At 38.1% G+C, this 21,495-nt stretch overlaps 1 long non-coding RNA gene across 1 annotated transcript; it reads left to right on the forward strand.

The window, feature by feature from the left end:
• The first annotated feature begins 4,821 nt into the window (after positions 1–4,821).
• On the forward strand, positions 4,822–19,653 carry LOC149175406 (uncharacterized). Its single transcript, XR_016258552.1, has 3 exons — positions 4,822–4,935; positions 5,118–5,226; positions 19,577–19,653. It is a non-coding gene; the product is annotated as an uncharacterized LOC149175406 (long non-coding RNA).
• Positions 19,654–21,495: the final 1,842 nt, after the last annotated feature.

Consider the following 21,495-nt stretch of genomic DNA (forward strand, 5'->3'; position numbering starts at 1 on the left):
ATCTTTGCCTCCTAGAACTACGCAATGTGCAATCCCAGTGCTCAAGGCCAACCTCTTAGCTCCAGAAATGCACAATCTTTCCCTCCAGCCGAACCTGTACTGCGCATTGTGTAATCTCTGTCCTTAAGCCTCAAATTTGAGCTCATGAATTTCACAATTGCGCAATAATTTGTCCTCCCTGTCCTTTCGACATTGCGCAGTGAGAAAACTTAGTGCTCAAGCCCCCAACTTGGCTTCTTGAATCCCTCAACTGTGCAATTTCCAAGCCTAGTTCAACTTGAACTATGCATTGCGTACTATTAAGGTTTTGTCTTAACACTTGACTGCTTGAGTTGCACAATTGCATAGTCCCTGAGTCTCTACCTCAGCTTGCCACCCAATTCTAGCTCAGTCACTGGATCATCATGCAACATCTTAGACTAGGGGTTTATCATGCTGATGTCATCTTGTCATGAGTGAATTGCAAGTGCAGGTACTCTATCATGCTATGACAAAATGATGAAGAAGGATATGGAGAGAGAGATCGTGCTATAAGACACCTCTGTAGCTGCAAGTACAAGTTGATTAATCAGAAGGAAACAAAGGGACATCAGTTTATGACAACAACGACTCAAGATCTAATAACACTGAAGACTCCTCATCTCTAAGCAATATGGAGGTGGAAGAAGAGATCATGTTCTATCTTCAAGAAGACGCAAAGCAAGCAACGACAAAGAATGGCTTGACATTGCCATGTCATCATGTAGTCCATGTCATCAATGTTATGTCATGAGTCATCATGTGCCACATCATTTTGTGGATTATGTAAACTCTTATTTGAAAATGTATTGTAAAGTGGAAGTCCAAAGGACATGTACATAATGTAAAGAGTCATTTAAAGTTGAAAAGTCATAGGGAAGTCAAACAATCATGAGGGTAGTCCAAGAGTCATAGGGGAGGTGAAGGATCACCCCATTTGTTATATATACACCCTCATTGTACAAGCAAGGGACTTTTCACCTTGGCTTCTCCCATAAGGCATCAGAGAGACAAGTTAGTACTTTTGGGGAGCAAGTAGTGGCTCCAATGCTCCACTATTGGAGCAAGTGATGTTCGTTGTATTCATGCATCTTGAGACTTTTACTTAATATTTGAAGTTTGATGGCCAACATGTTTTTCATGCATGGATTATGAATATTTGTAAGGTTGTACCGTAAATTTTATGATTCATATTTGCTTTCACTTGTAGTAAAGTAGTCGAACTATTTCGGTTATTTTAGTGCTTATCATATTGAGAACGTGCTATAGTGGTTGTAACAATCGTTGCATCTTTGTAGGCTATTCCACTAGATGTTAAGCAAGTCTTTCCTGTTTGTGTGCGTCTCTGCTAGGATGGTACTATTATCTCTCTCTCAGAGGCTCACTTTCTTTCCCCTCTGTAGTAGAAGAACCTTGATGCACCTGCAACCGAACGTTCACCAAGCACACTTGCTTGCTTTTCAAAGGCACATATGTGATTCTCTCTCTTGTTGACAACTAAAGCCAAGGAAAATATTTAAGTAGATGACAACCAGGCCGTATTCTGGATGGGGATCCTACACCAAATGGTGTGAGGTCTAATTGGGACCACATATCGGGGAGGCCCCTTTGAATGTTGGCAGGTCCAACACTGTCAATGCGTGTGAAAAGGAATTAAAGAGCAATGGGAAAGTTAACTAGACTAGCAGATCCACTGCATGATGGATTTTACATATGAGTCTTAGTGATGCACATATAGGAAAAATATCATATATGTCAAAAACAATATTATATTGGTTCGAATACATGATAATGAACAAGACCCATTTTCTTTACAGAAGTTGAGTTTACTCTTGGGAACAAATGAAATGAATCTTATAGGAAGCCATGATAGTAATAAGCATGTAAACTGGGACTTGAGAGTGATCAACACCAACAACTAAATCCATTACTTTATACAAGACTAACAAACAATAATTTTCATGACAAAGTCTTATCTTGTATAATATGCATTGCATTTAGGGAAGTAATATGTCATATAATATAATGGTAATAAATTAAAATACAATAAAAATTATGCTTTATAATACAAATTTGGGAAACAAAATATTAAAAAAAAAAAACTAACATAACTATATTTTAGTTCATAATATTTTAATCATTTAAAATTTATTCCTTAATTAATACACCTATAAAGGACATACTGTAACATAGCTATATTTTAGTTTATAATATTTTAATCATTTAAAATTTATTCCTTAATTAATACACCTATATAGGGATAATGTAACAAATCTAAAAAGAAGTCATGATAAAGACATAATCTAAGAAAAGTTACCGTAATAACAAGCATGTAAAGTAAGACTCCAAGAGTAATCAACATCAACAACTAAATCTATTTCTTTATACAAAACAGAGAAAAAATACTTTTTATAAAAAAATATATCTTATATTATACGTCAAATAATGTATTTGTAATAAATTAAAATAAAATAAAAAATAATTTTTATAACATAATTTAAGAAAGTAAAACTTTAAAAAACAACCATATCAATAATAAATATATAAAATTCAAACACAACTCTATTTTATACCATAAAATTTTAATCATTTTTTTAAAACTAACATATCCATTCTTAACAATATTCTTATTCACCATTAATTTAAAATCTTTTTATTCACCATTAATTAAAATCATATTGACGTTAATTAATTCCTATTTAATTATTTTTAAAAAATTAATTTCAATTTTACAATATTTTTCTAAATAAAATATTTATTCATTTAATTTCTACTATATTTTAGATATTTATTCATTTAATTTCTACTTTAATATATATATAATCTTTTAAAATTAATATTTTATATATACCCCGCAATTTCATATCACTACAAATTTCTACTTAATTTAACAAAATAAATAAATTTTGAAAAGATTGAGCTATTAAATGTTCCATCAGTTTGGAAAACTAGGTTATTCAACAAAATTCATTATCAGTGATATGTATAATAATAAATTTTTCCTTATAAAATATTTTTTGTCATCCATTTTGATTGGCACCATTTATTTTCTTTCATAATCTATTTTCGCTCTCACAAATATTTTCTTTTTATAATTTTGATAAAACTACATCTTCATTCATCGTGTCCAATTCCTACCCGAAGATTCCCAAATAAATTTTTAATCATGTTGAAAATAATATTGAAAAAAAATATCGGAGCAAACTCCTCCGATTTTAATCATGAAAAGGTGTTGAGAATATTATTGATGAAAACGTTCAGCGCAAACTTCGATAAGTTAACCGTTGAGCACAATTTCCAATAAGCTGACGTGTATCATAGTGACACATTGTTTTCATTTAATTTAAAAATATTAATAGCTTTTTAATAACTTAAAAAAACTTTAAAATATTGTAAAATGCTTAACCAGATCTTTTTATTATCTTAAAAAAGCATTATCAAGTTATAATAAATTACATAAAGAATAATAATATTTTTTTATATAAAGATTCTCCACCATTACTTTCCCACACGTATAGCGAATATCCTTGACAAAGACTTCGTTGAACTGATCTTGTACAGAAATTTTAATGAGCTGAGGTGGGTTTCAGTTACCAATCGTTTTCATTCGTTTTTGTTTTTTGTTTTTTTCAAAAGGTGGAAAAACCTATCAAACTCAGTTTTGTCAAACCAACATTGAGGACAGCCATCTCTGGCTGCTATCCGCGAATGTCAGTTGACACATCACTGTTATCAAGGAAAACCACGCCACCTGAAATAATCCGCTGGTGGTCCGTAAGGGAGCAGGCTATCACTCCTGCCAGATGCCTCTGGGTCTTGGGCCGTTAACCTGTTTCCTTACGTCCGAGGAAGACGAGCTCTTAACCAAGCAGAAGCAGTTTTAGGGCGTACTCCAGGCCCAATCGTTTTCATTCTATTTAAAAAGTATGAATAATTTTTTAATAAAATCATTTTTATTAATTTGAAAAAAGCTTTATGATTATTTAAAACTTTTAACAAGATCATTTTTATTATCAACGGAAAAAGCATTCACGACTGGCCAATAAAAGTTGTAATTTAACTTGTTATAATGTGGGGCCCAAGAGAGGCGATCGGGCGCGGGGTCGGGTGTCGTGGGTTTCAAAATAGAACCCAATATAACATTTCTGGGAGAGCGCGCAATTTGTGGGAGATGACATTTGTTTTCCAATGCAGGAGAAGGTTGTAACTTGTTACAGGAGCTTGCTGTCGGAGCTTTTACACGATGCCATGGAGCTTTTACACGATGCCATGGCTTCTTAAGCACCTGAAACCACAAAACTGCCCGGTTTTCCCCTGTAAATTGTCAAACCCCACCCCAGATATTTGTTGTATATTTTGCTTTCCATACCATAAATCTTTGCTACATGCCTTGCTTTCCATACTGCAACTGCGTTTAAGACAGTGCAGTTCTATTAAATGTAATGTCGATTTTTTTTCATGGTGTTTGTGCAACAAGGATTAGTATGGCGACATTTATTTTTTCTAACACATTTTCATTTTCAGGGTAGTTTGACGGGACATCCATCTCCTCTGGCAACGGGCAACCGATTTCCGTCTGGGGTTCCAGATATATCGCTGCGTTTTATTTACCACTAGGCTGCGTTTTATTTACCACTCGTCAGTCTCGGGGTCATTGCTGCATTTTCTCTTTGAAGTTGCCTTTCCATCTTGATCTTTATATGTTACCAGGTGAGCAAATTCTTTCGGACATGCATATCATCAATATTGACGATGCCCCTTCCACGCCACGAGGATTATTCTTTACTTTCTCTTTTTATTACCAGTGAATTTCACCACTGCTTTTTTCTGCATTTCTAGGTGATGGGAATCTACTTTGTTAAACAACCGACCAGTGAATTTTGCCCCTGCATTTTCATCCTGCTACTTCCTATAATGGTGAGTACTTTAGATCAAATTTCTCTACCCTATGACTGATTATACATTATAGATTTGTTTCTGGAACAAGGTTTTGGTGTCATGGCATTTAATTTTTCTTCTGGGATTCTGTAACTGAGTCCAATTTAGAATTTCGATTTTCAGTTGATTGGTTTATCATTTATTTTTATGCCCATTTTCAGGTTGCTTTGACAGGACATCGAGTGAATCGGGGCAGGAGAAAAGGAAAGCGCACAGGTCAGAAAGGCAGGAGGACAGACCAACGTGACTTGGAAGGTGGAAGCCCCAGAGGTGAGTCAGGTCCATTCGAAATTCACCCTTGATAATTAACAGCTCATAAAAATGAAAGAGGCGTATTGATCGATAAATGAAACCCTGTTTGTGATTTCTATGGTTTATACCATCCTTGGCAACGTTCTTGCTGTTCATATTAGTTTTGGCATTGTCCTGGCTGCCCATACACACTATGTAAACGGATGATGAAATTCCTAAACTCTCCGTGTATGGAATGGTCCTTTAGTAATGTTAATGAATGGATGGGTTATTATGTCCTAGTGTGCTACTGCTTGGTTGACATTAATTTCCCTGGGGCAGAAAACTTACAGCCATTCTGCTGGCTAGTAATTTCTAACAGGTGAAATGTGAGAATATCTGGGATAGCTCTCATATCCCATAACATTGCAAAATAACTTTGGAACCCTTTGACTTCCATTAAGCATAGCTACTGCTTAGTTCTCTAGGGTTCTTAGCTAAACCGAGGGTGGAGGATTATACTCTGGAGTCCCTCAGTATCTAATGGGTGGAGGCCTACACTGGTTTCTATTACTGAATAATCAGTTATAGTACCCTCTGGATTCCCAACATAGGGTGGAGGTACTGAAGCTGCAATTTCAGGGTGGAGACACTCTGTAATCCTTGAATCAGGTAAGGGTAGAGAAATTTCATCTCTGGAATCCCTTTAATGGCTGATGGGTGGAGGACCTGGTATAAGCTTACCTTTATAGGCAGGGTGGAGGTGGAAAAGGACCTCTGGAATCCCTGGTTTGGTCCTAAGCTAGGGGGTGGCAGCTGCTCTATTGGCAGACTGTCAATGGTTGGGAGGAGAATTAGGGACCTGATGCTATTACCAATCTAGGTCACTCGGAATTAAACACCTTAAAATCAGGGTTTAGTAGGGAGGTGGTCTAATCATTGAGTGTGATAGGAAGAATACATCAAAATTATTTAAAGGTACATTGCTAGCTTTTGTACATTGACTGTGACCTAATATAACTCTGTTCTGGGCAATTTGCAGCTCTGAGATTCTCTTACAATTGTTCTAGTAACATGTGTTCTTTCTAATGATTGTGCAATTATTAATCTCCTTATATATAAGTATACAGTGGAAAAGAAAAAGACTCATACTGAATCAATTACTGTGGTTATAACTTGGGCTTTTTCACATAAATAGCAAGAGAGAACTCGTGACAGCAAGTGATTCTTGCAACTTTGAATTATGAAGTCACCCACTAGTATTGCACGGTCTCAATGTGTTAATACGATCAATGAAAGAACACAAGCAATCTGCTATCGCACATAGGTAGTTGACAAGTATTGTTTCAAACTGCTGATATGAAAATGCTGTTACCTTTTAATACGTTGCTACATCATGAACTGTCAGCAATAGCTGTAGCAATTGCATTATTATAACATGTTGTTATATCCTCTGTTTAAAATTCTTGTATATACAACTTCACTATAAGATTTTGGGTAACAATGCAAGTTGTTTTATTACTACTACAAACTGTTGGAATAAAACCCAATATGCTGTAAAGTTTAAGCCTGTAAGAATCCAGGGTATTACCTATATGGTGACTACTACTCAATGGTTGATGCTATGACATCTAGAGAAATATGAATAATTGCAAAGTTTATGTGCGTGCCTTTCATACTGATTGATGGATTTATGCACCAAAGTTACATTAGTGCTGGGATTCGATCTGCATGTCAAGGATGTATAGATTGCCTTACAGGCAATCCCTTTGACATATTTGATAGTATGCTACAGTTGTGTGAATGTTTCATGTATTGATGGTCTGTCTATTATTTTCCTCACTGTCATATGGTTCCAGCATGGTTAGATTTGCTTTAACAAGTTTACATATGATGGAGATCATTGTCTTCATTGCTCTAGCCTCCTTGGACATACGTTATACATATCACATGGAGGATGTCTCATCCTTGTTGAGCAGAGTTTTGGGAGATGTTTTCATGTGACAACACTGATTTTATTTTATGTATACTTGATTATATCCAATCAAGCTAATAAAAGGATATCCTTTATTTATCCATTCCTAGGTTAGATCTGGGGAATAAACTCCAATAATATTATTTTATTGATGGAAGGTTTGAACCAAGAACGCTATAAAAGCAAGTCTACTCCATTTGTAATGGTTGTTGAAAGATTGAGTATTTGAGGTTTTGGTGCATTTTGTATTGTATCTGTCTTAGTTGTTGAATGGTTTGGTAATGTACCTTGGAGAATAAGGATGCTATCTACTGTTTATGCCTATATAGGTAGCATCCTTATTCTCCAAGGTACATTACCAAACCATTAAACAACTAAGACAGATACAGTACAAAATGCACCAAAACCTCAAATACTCAATCTTCCAACAACCATTACAAATGGAGTAGACTTGCTTTTATAGCATTCTTGGTTCAAACCTTCCATCCATCAATAAAATAATATTATTGGAGTTTATTCCCCAGATCTAACCTAGGAATGGATAAATAAAGGATATCCTTTTATTTGCTTGATTGGATATAATCAAGTATACATAAAATAAAATCAGTGTTGTCACATGAAAACATCTCCCAAAAACTCAGCTCAACAAGGATGAGAGTCTTTATCACTGAAAGGGTTCATGGGAATATATTTATCTTTCTCCTTGCTTGGTCGTATGCACATGTGATCATTTCTTGGTACATCTAGACTTCGTACTCTTTGAGCTTAACAGCAGTAGCAAACTTCTTTAATACATTTTCTGGACATTAGGACAGCAAGCATTACATTGGTTAAACTTGAAATTTGTAGCCTTGTCCATTAACCACAGAGCACCAATGGCACCTTACAGCCACACTTGTTTTAAGTTCATTCCTCAAATCTGGAAGACACCTAAGAAAATCTTATTCCCCATCTGTCCCTTGGTCTAATAATATACCTTACTGCAACTTAAGAAAAGTTATGCTTAATTATATGTAAATAAATTTGCTAAGTAAGCTGCATCACAGCATCCCTAGGAACAGATTTATACATCTTGATTTTATACCTTATGTTGGAGTTGTTCCCCGAATTCACAAATCTATCCAGCTATAATACTTATGTAAAATCTGTGAAAGGGTTTTGTTACAATTATTTTATTTTTCTAGTCTAATTATTTATTAGTATTAATGGGATGGGGTTAAATGATTAAGGTGGGATATTACCATTTGCATACTAATTTATTAATGTAAATGAGTGATAAATAATCCTTTAGACCAGCCTCAAATTTAAATATAGTATGAAACTTTTGTGTATATGTAAGAAATTTACATATAATATGAAACTTTAGTGTATATTTAAGAGACATGTTCAATATAGTTTTGTTTTTTTGATTAAAAGTTATATTTAATTATTCTGAAAGTTTAAACATTTAGTAGTCTGTCTCAAATTATAGATGATGAATGAAAAGTTACACTAAAGAGTTAAATTATTAGTTGGTTCTTATATAGAAAATCAATTTGAAAAAATAATTTTATTTGACATGTTAATGCATTTTATTTACATATTTCTTTTGAATTCTTCATTCCCTATAAATTCTTGTAAAGATTTCATTATTGGACTTTGTTTTAAGTTTTAACTATTGCAATAATTTTATTCCAAAATGATCAATATTCTAATTAAGTAGTGGAATCTCTTTTCAAGGTGATCAAAATGATGTTATGGATGTGAAAGGATGAATTCTTCTTGACAAATCTTTCGTGGGGCCTCATTTTATATTTTATTGTACATGTGGCAATGCCACTTGCATTTTTTATTATTTTATATTTAATTACATAGTTCTAGAATTTAGACCAGGTCCAATGGATTTTATAAAAATATTATTTTAATGAAAAGGGAGTCGTTACCTCTATATAAAGGAAGGACTTCCGCATTTGTAAGTCATCGTTGGATGTCATGGTTGGATAGCAGGAATATTCCTCCTTCAAGAGCTTAATGAAAATCTTTTTGGTGCCATTGGGGTTTTGTGTTTACTATGTTTCAATCTAGCATGCCTTCTTTTCTTCATTCCATTTGCAATTTTTTTTAAGGTTTAAATCGTAATGGATTCAGGACCACCAGAAGGTGTAGCGAGATCGATCCATCGAGGGACAATGATAACGTGGAAGGGGGTGTCATAGACACATGTTTTGACATCTCCTTTGTTGGCCTGAAGTAGTCACCGAGCCTGTTTGCTAGGTAGACCTTTAAGGGGGTCCCCTTAGTCAATGATTGGATTATTTTAAGCTATAATTGATCCTTGGTCTGAGGGAAATCCTATTGAGGATCCCTCTCTAGTGGGTTCTTGACCTTGTAGTTTACCTTGATGGCCGAGAAGCTACCCATCTCTTTGATACTAGTTCATGTCCATTATTCTGGACAATCGACCTAAGGAGGGTCATGCTTCTTGATATCCTCTCGTCCTAACATTCCTTTGATTCCATTGCCCTTGAATGTTAGCATTGGTCTTCACATCCCTCCATCACCCCTATTCCCCTTTATCTATTAAAAACCCAATTTATTCACTGAGGTTACTTGTGATATCACCTTCCAAATTGTTTATGCCACAATGAGTCTTAGGGGAGTCCCCCTCAAAGTTGGAGCAAAGTCGGCCTAAAGAAGCAAGGTAGGTTGTTGAGGTGACAGCGGGTGACCTACCAATGTTCCACATGGATTCTACAAATGTGGGTTGCAACTTTCTGTGAAAATTCCAAACTGGAATCCTATTGCAGCAATTGATATTATTTCTCCTAATTGTTAATTAATTAACAATTTATTTGCTACGACAAGGATCGAAATAAATACACTGCAACCTTCACAAATAAAACTGCGGAAAAATAATGCGTTGGAAATTGAGAAATGCTAGCGCACACAAAAATAACACAATTGTTTTTGGACAAATGTCCCTGAAAAGCCCAACTTAGGAAAACCGGTGCAACAACTGAGGGTTTTATTATTAAGCAGCTGTGAGAAATTTGGAGTACAATTGGATGCTGAAATTGGGCATTCCTACAAAGAAAAAAATATTGGCAAAATTCTACTGAGGAATTTTCCTCACCCCACAGGCAATCTCTGACACGACTTGCCTTCAGAAATTCAGCCCTCTGACCCTCTGCGTTAGCCTACATGACGTCTAGCTTCAGATTGGTCTTTGATGAAGTCGTTCTGCTTTTTGCTGGTTGGAAAGATGCTTCTCTGGCTCTCCGGGACTTCTTCCTGACCTCTGGAACTGAAGACATCTCTCCCTCTCAGCAAATTGATCTTGCCTCTAGAGGCTATTGCACTGCCCATGCGTCACCCTCTCTGTGGCTTTTCTGCCTCTCTGCAAATGCACTCGTTGGACCTGGAATGCCTCCTCTAGCCTCACTATCTTTGCCTCTCTCTCACTGCTTCGATCTCTAGCTCTCTCTCCGGACCCTGACTGCTGCTGCTCTGGAAATCGATCTGCTCAGAAATTGAACTGCTAAAGTGCTATCTCCATCACCACATTGACCTCCTCTTATAATCGTCTATTGGAGCACCAACGACCAAGATTAAAACATAATCAATGGCTAAGATAATCTCTGGATCAATCCGTGTGAGTTTCTAGATGATTCTCGTCTTGACTTAATTAATACTGATTAATTAACCATATTCCCTAAGTTTAAACTTAGGAAATATTTAAAAACTGGTTAATAATCTAATAAGGTCATTTCATAGATCTCATGTATTCTAGCCTCTCCACTAAATTTTGTGGCTAGAACTAGTGTTTTAAAAGCTGGCCGGCTCGGAACCGACTCGGCTGAGTTGGTCCGAGCCAGTAAAAAAATTTGTGACTTGGCCATCAAACCGGTTCGGTCGGCCGAGTTAAGATTGACCCGGCCGAGTCATGGCATGACTCGGCCGGGTCAGTCTTAACTCGGTCGAGTTGGTTCGAGCTAGTAAAAAATTTTGCGACTCGACTGTCAAACCGGTTCGGTTGGCCGAGTTAAGACTGACCCGGCCGAGTCATTGCATGACTCGGCCGGGTCAGTCTTAACTCGGCCGACTCGGCTGAGTCTATATCAACTCAGCTGGGTCACTTCATGCGGCTAGTAAACCCCAAAAACACAATTTTTTTTTAGGTTTTTTCTGAGTGTGGGGGACTCCAAATGGTTTTATTAATTGGTTTTTTGGTCTTTGGGGTCCATTCCCCTCTCCTAGTATTGATATGCTATTCAAATTTCATGGTAATGTCAAATTCTTAAAGTAAAAGTGACATTCTCCTTGATCTTCATTTTCATCCTTTTACTTAAATTTTTAACATTACCATGAAATGACTCAGGATGTTTGAGAGTGGCTCCGGCCTCATTGGATTTCATATGGAGAAAGTAGAATTTTAGATTTCATTCAAAATCCAACAGACTTATCAGTTTTTCAGGATTGGGGGATTGCAATGTTTCCATTGAATTTTGTCATGTATTAGGGTATGGAACTCGTATTTAATCAAGAGCACCAATTCCTCTATGTACCTTGATGTTAGTGACATTGGTTGTCGAACTCCTCTGGGATTCGCTCCCAAACCGGGAGCTTCTGAAAATGTCGCTCTCGCTCCCGTTTTCGCTCTCGCTCGCCACTTTCAAGTAACACGGAGCCAAATGATGTTGGCAACTCTAGCAGTAGCTAGTAGTATTGGTCACAGACTTTTGTTGTAGAGGCCATTTATAGCCTCCTTGGTTATGTGTTTTTGTTTTGATCTCTATATCATCGTCGTGTATGTATTGGACAATGCACTGGGTACCATTTTGATATAATGGATATATTCATGAGCCTACTTTGATCATATGTTGTCTTCTATCTATATTCTAATGCTGTGTGTTTGGAAACATGAATGAAAATCTTTAAAATTATGTGTTTTTATAAAAAATAAATATTTAATGTATTTTTTACAACGACTGAGTCATTGAAATCGAGCCGACTGAGTCGATACCGAGTCGGAGTCGACCCTCGGCCGAGTCGGAGTCGGAGTCCGAGTTTTAAAACATTGGCTAGAACACATCCGATGCTACAAAAACTAGCGCTCCCTCTTAGCGAGGAATGTTTTCTAGTGTTGCACTTCTTGCCTCAACACACTGTCTTTGTATTATCTCCTGTCACGCTGTCGATGTCTGGTTGCTGTTGCCCACCAACCACTACGCAACTCTGATATAGGTTGCATTTGTGCTGCTGCTGAAATTGCCATACTGCAGCCAACACTGCATTTGCACTGCAACTCCCTCTCATATGTTGCTGCTGCAGCTGCAACATCTGCAACTGAAATGCATCCAAGATACTGAATCAACCGTGATCAATATAATGCATCTGTCATCCAAGTCTCTGACTGCTACTAGCCTCTGCACTGTCCACTAAAGATTTTGTGCTGCTGCTGACTCTGCACTATGCCAACTACACTACTGCCAACTCTGCACTGTGCTCCTCAGCATCTGTCACTGTGGCATCCGACTGCATCTACTTCCACTGATCGATCCTGTTACAAAATATTGTGGGCCCCGTAGCAAAGGTATTGATTCAAGAGGTGGACCTCCTCAAGAATCTTGCCCATCTGTAGCACTCCGAGGCTACAAAACCAAGTCACCCCATTTGATTCTTGGGGGTATATCAATAAACATGGCGAAGTCTTCCTCCAGCCTGGAGGAAAGCCTATCGATCTTTGCAGAAGCTACCTGCTGGTCTTGCTTCTCCTCCTTGCCCTTCTTCTTGAGAGGACACTGGGTACTTTAGTGACCAAATTCACCACACCTGAAGCACTTGACCTTTGACAGGTCCTTCTGCTTCTTTCTTTGCTCCCCCTTGTCCCTGAATGTGACCCTTAGATGCGAGGGCCACATTCTCCTCCTCCTTCACCTACTTCCGTCCGTTGCTGCTGCCACTGATGGAGCTCCTTAGAAGAGCTCGCCTCAATTCCTCCTGCTACAAGGCAACCCACATCCTATCCCACTCTAGCAACTTATCTTTGCCCAATATGCTTTTGACAAAGACCTGCTAGTCCTTGGAGACATTGTTGAGTGCCAACCGCACTAGCTCCGTGGGTTGAGGCGCTACCCCAACAACTGACGATTGGTCTCGGACCTCCTAAATCATGGTAAGGAAGGGGTCTATGCCTTTCCCTTTCTGCATTTGGATGAGTCTTAGCTTCTCCTCTAGGTACATCTTCCACTGCACGGAAGTACCCTAATATAACGTGGCGAGAGCATCCCACATCTGTTTGGCAATATCTTTGCTAGCTATATGTGAGACTATATGATTCTGGACTTCGTCCAGGATCAATCGCTTCGCCCGCGCCATCTCTTTTCTATACTCTTTCAACTGATATGCATCCTGAGGAACTGCCACCATTGCATCAATATAGGCTTTCAGGCCATATTCCTCTAGAAGGAAGGACATCCTTGCCTTCCAGATGATGTAGTTGGAAGCTACATCCAACCTGTCCTGATCACGAAGCTCAACAGTGGCCATCTTAACAAATTGTCGAAAACTTCCTCTTTCCTTCTGCTCAGTTGCTGCTCTGTTATTCGCACTCCCTTCCAGAGTGAGAAGATTTGCTGACAACTACTGTCGATCTGCAAGGAAAAGCAAACTTATTGAGGCTAGAAGTTCCTCGAGGAAAATTTCCCCTTTGTGTGTGCTCTTCTCTCTTCCACCTCGACGTTGGCTCTGCTCTAGCAAACTGCTGCAAAAACCATTGTGTCCAGCTAGAGATCTGCCCAACAAAAAATCCGAGCTGCTTCCTCTGCCTCTGGAACCACTCGATTTGGCAAGATTGAAATTTTTTGCCCCACTCAGAAAAATCGAACCTCTACAAGTAACTCAGCCTCCTGACAGAATCTCTGTGCTTCCCTTGGGAACTTCGGCCTGCTGCCCACAATGAGTAGCAAAATTCCTTCTCTTTTCGCTTCTGAGCTCTCCGGCTGATCAACTACGCTTTGATACCATGTGAAAATTCCAAATTGGAATCCTATTGCAACAACTGATGTTATTTCTCCTAATTGTTAATTAATTTACAATTTATCTGCTACGACAAATATCGAAATAATACACTGCAACCTTCAATAATAAAACTGCGGAAAAATAATGCATTGGAAACTGAGAAATGCTAGCACACACATAAAAATAACACAATTATTTTTGGACAAATGTCCTCGAAAAACCCAACTTGGGAAAACTGGTTCAGCAGCTGAGGGTTTTATTATTAAGTAGTAGTGAGAAATTCTGAGAACAACTGGATGCTGAAATCTGGGAATCCTACAGAGAAAAAAATACTGACAAAAATTCTAGTGAGGAATTTTCCTCACCCCACAGACAATCTCCCGACACAACTTGCATTCAAAAATTCAGCCCTTCGACCCTCTGTGTCAGCCTCTGCGTTGCTTCGCGCAACTTGCTTGACGTCTAGCCTCAGACTGGTCTCTGATGAAGTCGTTCTCCCTTCTGCTAGCTAGAAAGATGCTTCTCCGGCTTTCCGGGCCTCCTTCTCGGCCTCTGGCACTGAAGACGTCTCTCCCTCTCAGCAAATCGATCTTGCCTCTAGAGGCTGTTGCGTTGCCCAAGCGTCAGCCTCTCTCTGGCTCTTTTGCCTCTCTGCAAATGCACTCCCTATATTTGGAATGCCTCCTCCAGCCTCACTGTCTCTGCCCCTCTCTCACTACTTCGATCTCTAACTCTCTCTCCGACCACTGACTACTGCTACTTTGGAAATTGATCTGCTCAGAAATCGAACTGCTAAAGTGCTATCTCCATCACCACATCGACCTCCTCTTATAATCCTCTATTGGAGCATCAACAACCAAGATTAAAACATAATCGATGGCTAGGATCATCTCTGGGTCGATTCGTGTAAGTTTCTAGATGATTCTCACCTTGAATTAATTAATACTGATTAATTAACCATATTCCCTAAGTTTAGACTTAGTAAATATTTAAAAATTGGTTAATAATTTAATTGAGTCATTTCTAGGCGGAATTTCTAGAAACGATTTTTGGGTTTTGGAGATCTCATGTATTCTAGCCTCTCCAACAATTTTCGTGGGTAGAACACATCTGATGCTACAAAAACTAACACTTTCCTCAATTTAATGTATGATTTTATCGATAATACGTGGCAACGTCTAAAAAATGGTTATAGAAAACTAAAGCAAAAGCTAAATATGTAAACATGAAAATGCCCTTGCTCCTTTGTAATAATTAACCTACACAACATACCTTAGCATTACAATTATGGAATCCTCTCGAACAAGTCTGCCTAATAACTGTGCTATTCCTTGTAAGGGTCAGTGAGGGTTGACATTAGCATGGAATCCTTTCCAACAAGTTTGCCAAATAATTGTGCCATTTCCTTGTAAGGGTCAGTGAGGGTTGACATTAGCATTTGGTGGCAACGTATCAAAAATGTTATAGAAAATCAAAGCAAAAGCTAGATATGTAAACATGAAGCCCCTTGAACTTTTGAATTTTGTCAATTTGTGTGCTATTTCATCTCAAATTATCGATCCCTAAATATTTTCTCCCTATATAGGGTGTAGTAAATAACATACAAAACACACATTATCATTACAATTATGGAATACTCTCCTCATGTCATCTTTTCTCTGAGTGGGATATCAAGAGAGTAGTCAAAGCCATCATCATCAATAGAGCAGTAGATGAGGATGGCTTTTGAGCAGAATTCCTGAAGCATGACATCTAGTCTCTTGAGTTCTATATTGCTAATCTATTCGACCATGTAGTTTCTTCTGTCTTCTCCCCCTGGTTGGGCAAGAGACGTTATCCATTTGATCCACAAATTAGGGAGCAGTTGTGAGTTGAACAACTACATGAATATCATGGTGGGCCACACCTTCTCGAAGCTTTATGCCATAGGCTTGCATCAATGGCTTTTTGAGGAGCTAGAGAGACATCTCATAGCTAGAGGACAGGTATGCTTTCGCTCGAGTTACCAGATGATTGACCACATCTTCACACTTCGAGCCATTATTGAGGAAGCTCGTCATCGCTCTTTGAAAGTCTATTGTTGTTTTGTTGACTTTAGAAAAGCATTTGATATTGTGCCTAGGGAGGCATTATTCGAGAGGCTTTGGGACATTGGCATATCTGAGACCCTTCTTGTAGCCATCATGAGACTATATGAGTCAGTTTTGGTTTGCCTCAAGATGGCACATGGCCTTTTTGACTTTATCCAGAGTACCGTTGGGGTAAAATAGGGGCACCCCCTCTTGCCGACCTTCTTCGGGATTTACAATGATGATTTTGAATTTTTCCTCCCATCCAGGAGGGGGATGGGTGCCTTCTATATCAGGGGTTGATCTCCCTACTCCCTTTTGTAGATGACTTGGTCTTGTTGGCATCTACTCTCGAGGACCTGTAGAGACAGATCGACATCCTGGCTAGCTTTTGTGACCTTCGACAATTGACAATCAACCTAGTTAAAACCAAGGTTAAAATCTTCAATGCTTCGAAGAAAACTCTTACAGGCATGCATTTCTATTTTCGGGGGGAAGAGATTGAGATCAACACATCATACATCTATCTAGGAGTACATTTCACAGACCTTGTTTTGGTATGCGGAAGGCCTTCCAACCTCGACTTAGCAAAGGGTATGGTTTCTTGGCCCTTGTTGAGAGATAATGCTTCCAAAGTCAGTTTCGAGACATCTCGTCCAAACTCTACCTCATGGATGTGATTATTAGACCCATAAATTATAATCCACTATGGCTCCGAGATCTAGGGGCCGAGCTTGGTACAGAAAGACTGGGTCCAGATGGAGAGAGTCCAAACCTTGCTTCTTAGGCACATCATTCGATGCAAACGTACATTCTTGCAGCCAATTATTCAGGAAGAGTTTGGTGCCCAGCCCTTCCATGGTTCCACCTTGATGTCATATTTTGCTTGGTTCCTTTCCTCCACAAAGTCACATATTCTAGAGATTTAGATGTCGGGAGAGACCAGTTCCCCTACCTTGCACTTTGTTCCTCAGAGGCCCTTGCTTCAACTCACCCCTTAATCTAGACATGAGGTTGGTTCTCAAATGTTTCTCAACTTCTCAAGACACTGACCATCTCCTCATAGCATCTTCCCCCCTTCAGATTCTCCCTTGCTACATTAAGCAATCTCATGTTGCCCAGACAATTAGTGAATTAGTCCATCAGAGAGGATATCTATAGATTGTACATTCAGGTCACTTGGACTTCTTCCCCACGACGGGCCTGGGCTCGAGGACGTCCTTCTACCTTGATTATTTCCTAGAGTTACAAGATGGAATCATCGTTTGCCCACCATACATGTGCAAACATTGGTTGCACTCACTCAGGATCCCTTTGGGCCAGCTTTGGGTTGGTTCTTATTGACTCCGAGCAGAGATTGATCACCATATACCAAGATATGATATGATCTACTAGGTGCGCCACCTTTAGGAGCCAAAGATAGAGAAACACCTCATTTTAGGTGCTCCCTATACTATGAGATTAGAGGGCACTACCACTGCCTCTATAGAGATTCAGGAGGATCCCTCTCTACCTTATTTCAATATCCTGATTGGACATGCATAGCCCTCTTCATCAGAGAGATATTCCGACATAGATCTCAAATCCTGCATACATTGCCTCACTCGAGGCCGTTTTAGACGATCACATCATATTTTTAGGTTAATCTTGTTGATCAGAGCAACAAGTGACGAATTGAGTTCTAAGGTATTTCAAATAGTAGAATAGTGAGACCTTGGGTCTCCCCTTAGCCTCCTCCTTTGGGAGGCCAACTAGTGTCCTCGAGACCTTTGCGGAGGTGTTGAACATCACATCAGTTCACTCACACCCAAAGCGTTAGAGGGATTAGTTCCAGATGGTTCTCATGCAGGGTGGCCCCCCAACAAACTCCTCCCTGGTCCTTGTGGGGCAACCAATGACTTATCCAAAGCTTCTTTCCTTTGGCCTCAAATGCTAGGAATATCCCTTGCTCCTACACCCCCCAAGATCATGCAACCAGACACATCGTTGGATCGAGAGGACTCTAATAGCGTGCCAACGCCACTGTCACCCCCCTCGTCGCTGGCTATCAGACTCTGGCTTTTTTGACATCATCAACCTCCAACCCTGGACTTATTTACTTAGTCTTTTACATCATTAAGATAATTTGATACGGTTTTATACATATTTATGAGGCTATCTTATGATTGTATCCTTTTTTACTTAATTTTGTCCTAGATTTAGCTTAGCATTTTCTAAAAGTTACGTTTGTACTCCCACATTATACTCGTATTGGATATATCCTTCTTCAGTCCCATTGACCTATTTTGGTGGTCATTCGTTGGACATAAATAAAATTATCTTATCTTAGCTTATCTCCAACAAGTTTTCCAAATAGCCATACCATTTCCTTGTAAGGGTCAGCTAGAGTTGACATTAGCATTTGGTGGTCATGGTGTAGGGTTACTAGAGTGCCCATGCTAAAGATCACACTAGATTTGCTTATAGTCTTACACGCAACCAACTCGAGCCCTTTGGCTTGAACACAAGCTCCAATGTCTAGTGATGAGCCTTTGAACATCAACACAAAATGCAAAATTGTGATTCGAGATGCTAAAAGAGGCTCTTCCTCAAACCAAGGGGGAACAAAACATCATTTAACCTACCTGAAGGCATGCAGAAAAAGATGGCGCCCAATCCCATCAAATGGTAGGTAACATCATCCTCTAGCTCCACACACATTCCAAGACACAATAAGATAGACATTTGACTGTTGTTTCACATGCACACCCCCACACATCATGCCCCAGAGAGGAGGGTAAGGTCGAGCAAGCAAGCATATTGACCCTTCAACCAAACAAACATTGTGCTAACAGATGACACTACCTACATGTGGCCACGCCCATTGCATTCTAGGATTTTGGGTGTTCCATATGTTTAAATATGGTTAGCTACCTCTTACAAAAAAAATGATCGCTCTTAACTCTTATTAAAACATTGATTGTATTATTCCTAGTAGAAGTACTTTTAGTTTAGAAAATTTATAAATGGACTTGATTTGGTTATGTACTTGTTTATGAGGTTGTCCTATTCTTGTATCCTTCATTACTTCATTTTGTCCTAGATTTAGCTTTGGAATTTTTTAGGAGTTGCGTTTGCACTACCACATTGTACTCGTACTGGATGTATCATTTAGTTTCATTGACCTAGTTTTGTGGTCATTTGTTGGACATTAATAAAATTATCTTATTTTATTTTATCCTATATTATCTGAGATATAGCATGGAATATAAATGTACTTGAAGTAAGTTGATGGCAAGTTCATGCCTTCAACTCTCTAGTTTTAGCCGTATTATAATTTTAATATTTTATTGTGTATCCACTGCAGATGGCTTGTTTTGATGAGCACAAACATGCAAAATACAAAATGGACTATCTCCCTTTATATAACAAACTCAATGAGAGGTATGTTTCCTATTACGAATAATTATTGTGTTTGACTATCCAATTTAACTTGTATAATGATTCTAATATTTTATTATGCATCTGTTGTAGATGGCTTGTTCTGATGAGCACAAACATGCAAAATACAAAATGGACTATCTCCCTTTATATAACAAACTCAATGAGAGGTATGTTTCCTATTACGAATAATTATTGTGTTTGACTATCCAATTTAACTTGTATAATGATTCTAATATTTTATTATGTATCTGTTGTAGATGGCTTGTTCTAGTCAGCACGAGTAAATGGAATACAAAATGGACTATCCATCTTTATAAAACAAACTCTAAGGGAGGTACATTTCCTATTATGAATAATTATTGGTTTTGAAATATGTTTACCCTTTACCATCTGTGTGTATTTTAGCTTAATTCAACGCTCCTTTTTCCTTTCAGTACAAGACAACACACTACAAGAAGGATGATGTGCAGAGGGGGTGTTTTCAATTTTTTGTTTGTTGTTGTCTGCATTTTTTTGTTTTGTTGAGTTTGAGCATGGCCATGCTTTGTGTTGTACTTGATTTCCTTTGTTTTGCATTTTTCTTTATTGTTTGAAGTTTGGTCTTGGTTTGGTTTGTTGGGTGGGAAGAGAAAGGAAGGCAACAGGAAGAGAAAATGAAAGAGATGAGATAGAGGTCATAACTCATAAATAAAGGTGAATCATCTTACCTATATGTAGTGCACTTCTTAAAATTATCTAGGCTAATTTATCACTCCATTTGCTTGTTATTTAATTTATTATATGTTTAATCTATGGTCTCATACTCAACTGTATTGATTTGCTTTGTGTAGTGAGTGACTACAACTATACATTCGATGAAGGTCATGTGGCGAAGATAGCCTAGACACTACAAACGTGGCGGAGAGAATTGGTAAGCCATCTTTTTCTCCAAAAAAAATAAAGTTGGCCTTTAATCCACTGAAATATTTATTACTTGCACAACAAATTATCGTTTTGTCTGGGTTATGGGGTACTGTCATCTTTTTATTGGGTTTGAGATTTAAGTTTTTCTAGGAACTTTGATAAGACAAAAAGAAAAGAATTATATTGGGTAAAATTTTTCAGTGCTTATTGTTCATGGTTGCCACTACTATAATGTTGATCAACCTATGATTCCATAGGAGTTGGCATTGGCCAAGGGTAGGCAAGTATGTGTATGGCTATTTCATCGCTTTGTTTATCTGTTATTTAATTTCTTCTGTGGTTTATTTGTGATCTCAACATAGAGTCTGGGTGAGTCATGTTGTTTCCAACTAAATGGTATTATGATGTATTTCAACGAAGTATACTTCATTTGTATGATGATTTCTCCTTCTGGCATGGTTCTCGGGTAGTACCGCTCAATTTATGGTTTGACATTCGAACTTATCTGGTAACATTGATTAAGCTATGTTGGGCTTCAAATGTTTATGTTGTTTGGTCCTTACTATTGAGGGTTGTTGTTGTAATGGTGATGTTTCTTATCATCTAGCGTGTGTATCATCTATACTTTCGCTTATTTCAAATTCCATCTTGTCGATCACTAAATTGTTAGATCTATAAAGCGCTTCACTTCTTTCCCCATCATTGATATAACATTGCTCACCATGTTTTTGTTTATAGGTTTGTAATTCTTTCATCATTTCCTTGCTTTGTTTTATGAATACATAATTCGTTGAGCAACCATGAGCGCCACACTTTTTCCCTATTCCTTGATTTTATACAATAGATCTTTGGTTTTAAGTTGAGTGGTAATGAGACCTTAGACAATCTAAACAGAAGAGGATGCCTAACTATTATCATTTAGTTGTTTTTCAGATATGT

This window comes from Pinus tabuliformis, chromosome 4_1 (genome assembly GCF_031772625.1).
Source record: "Pinus tabuliformis cultivar Carrire ecotype Pingquan chromosome 4_1, CPIR1, whole genome shotgun sequence".
Taxonomy (NCBI): Eukaryota; Viridiplantae; Streptophyta; class Pinopsida; order Pinales; family Pinaceae; genus Pinus; species Pinus tabuliformis.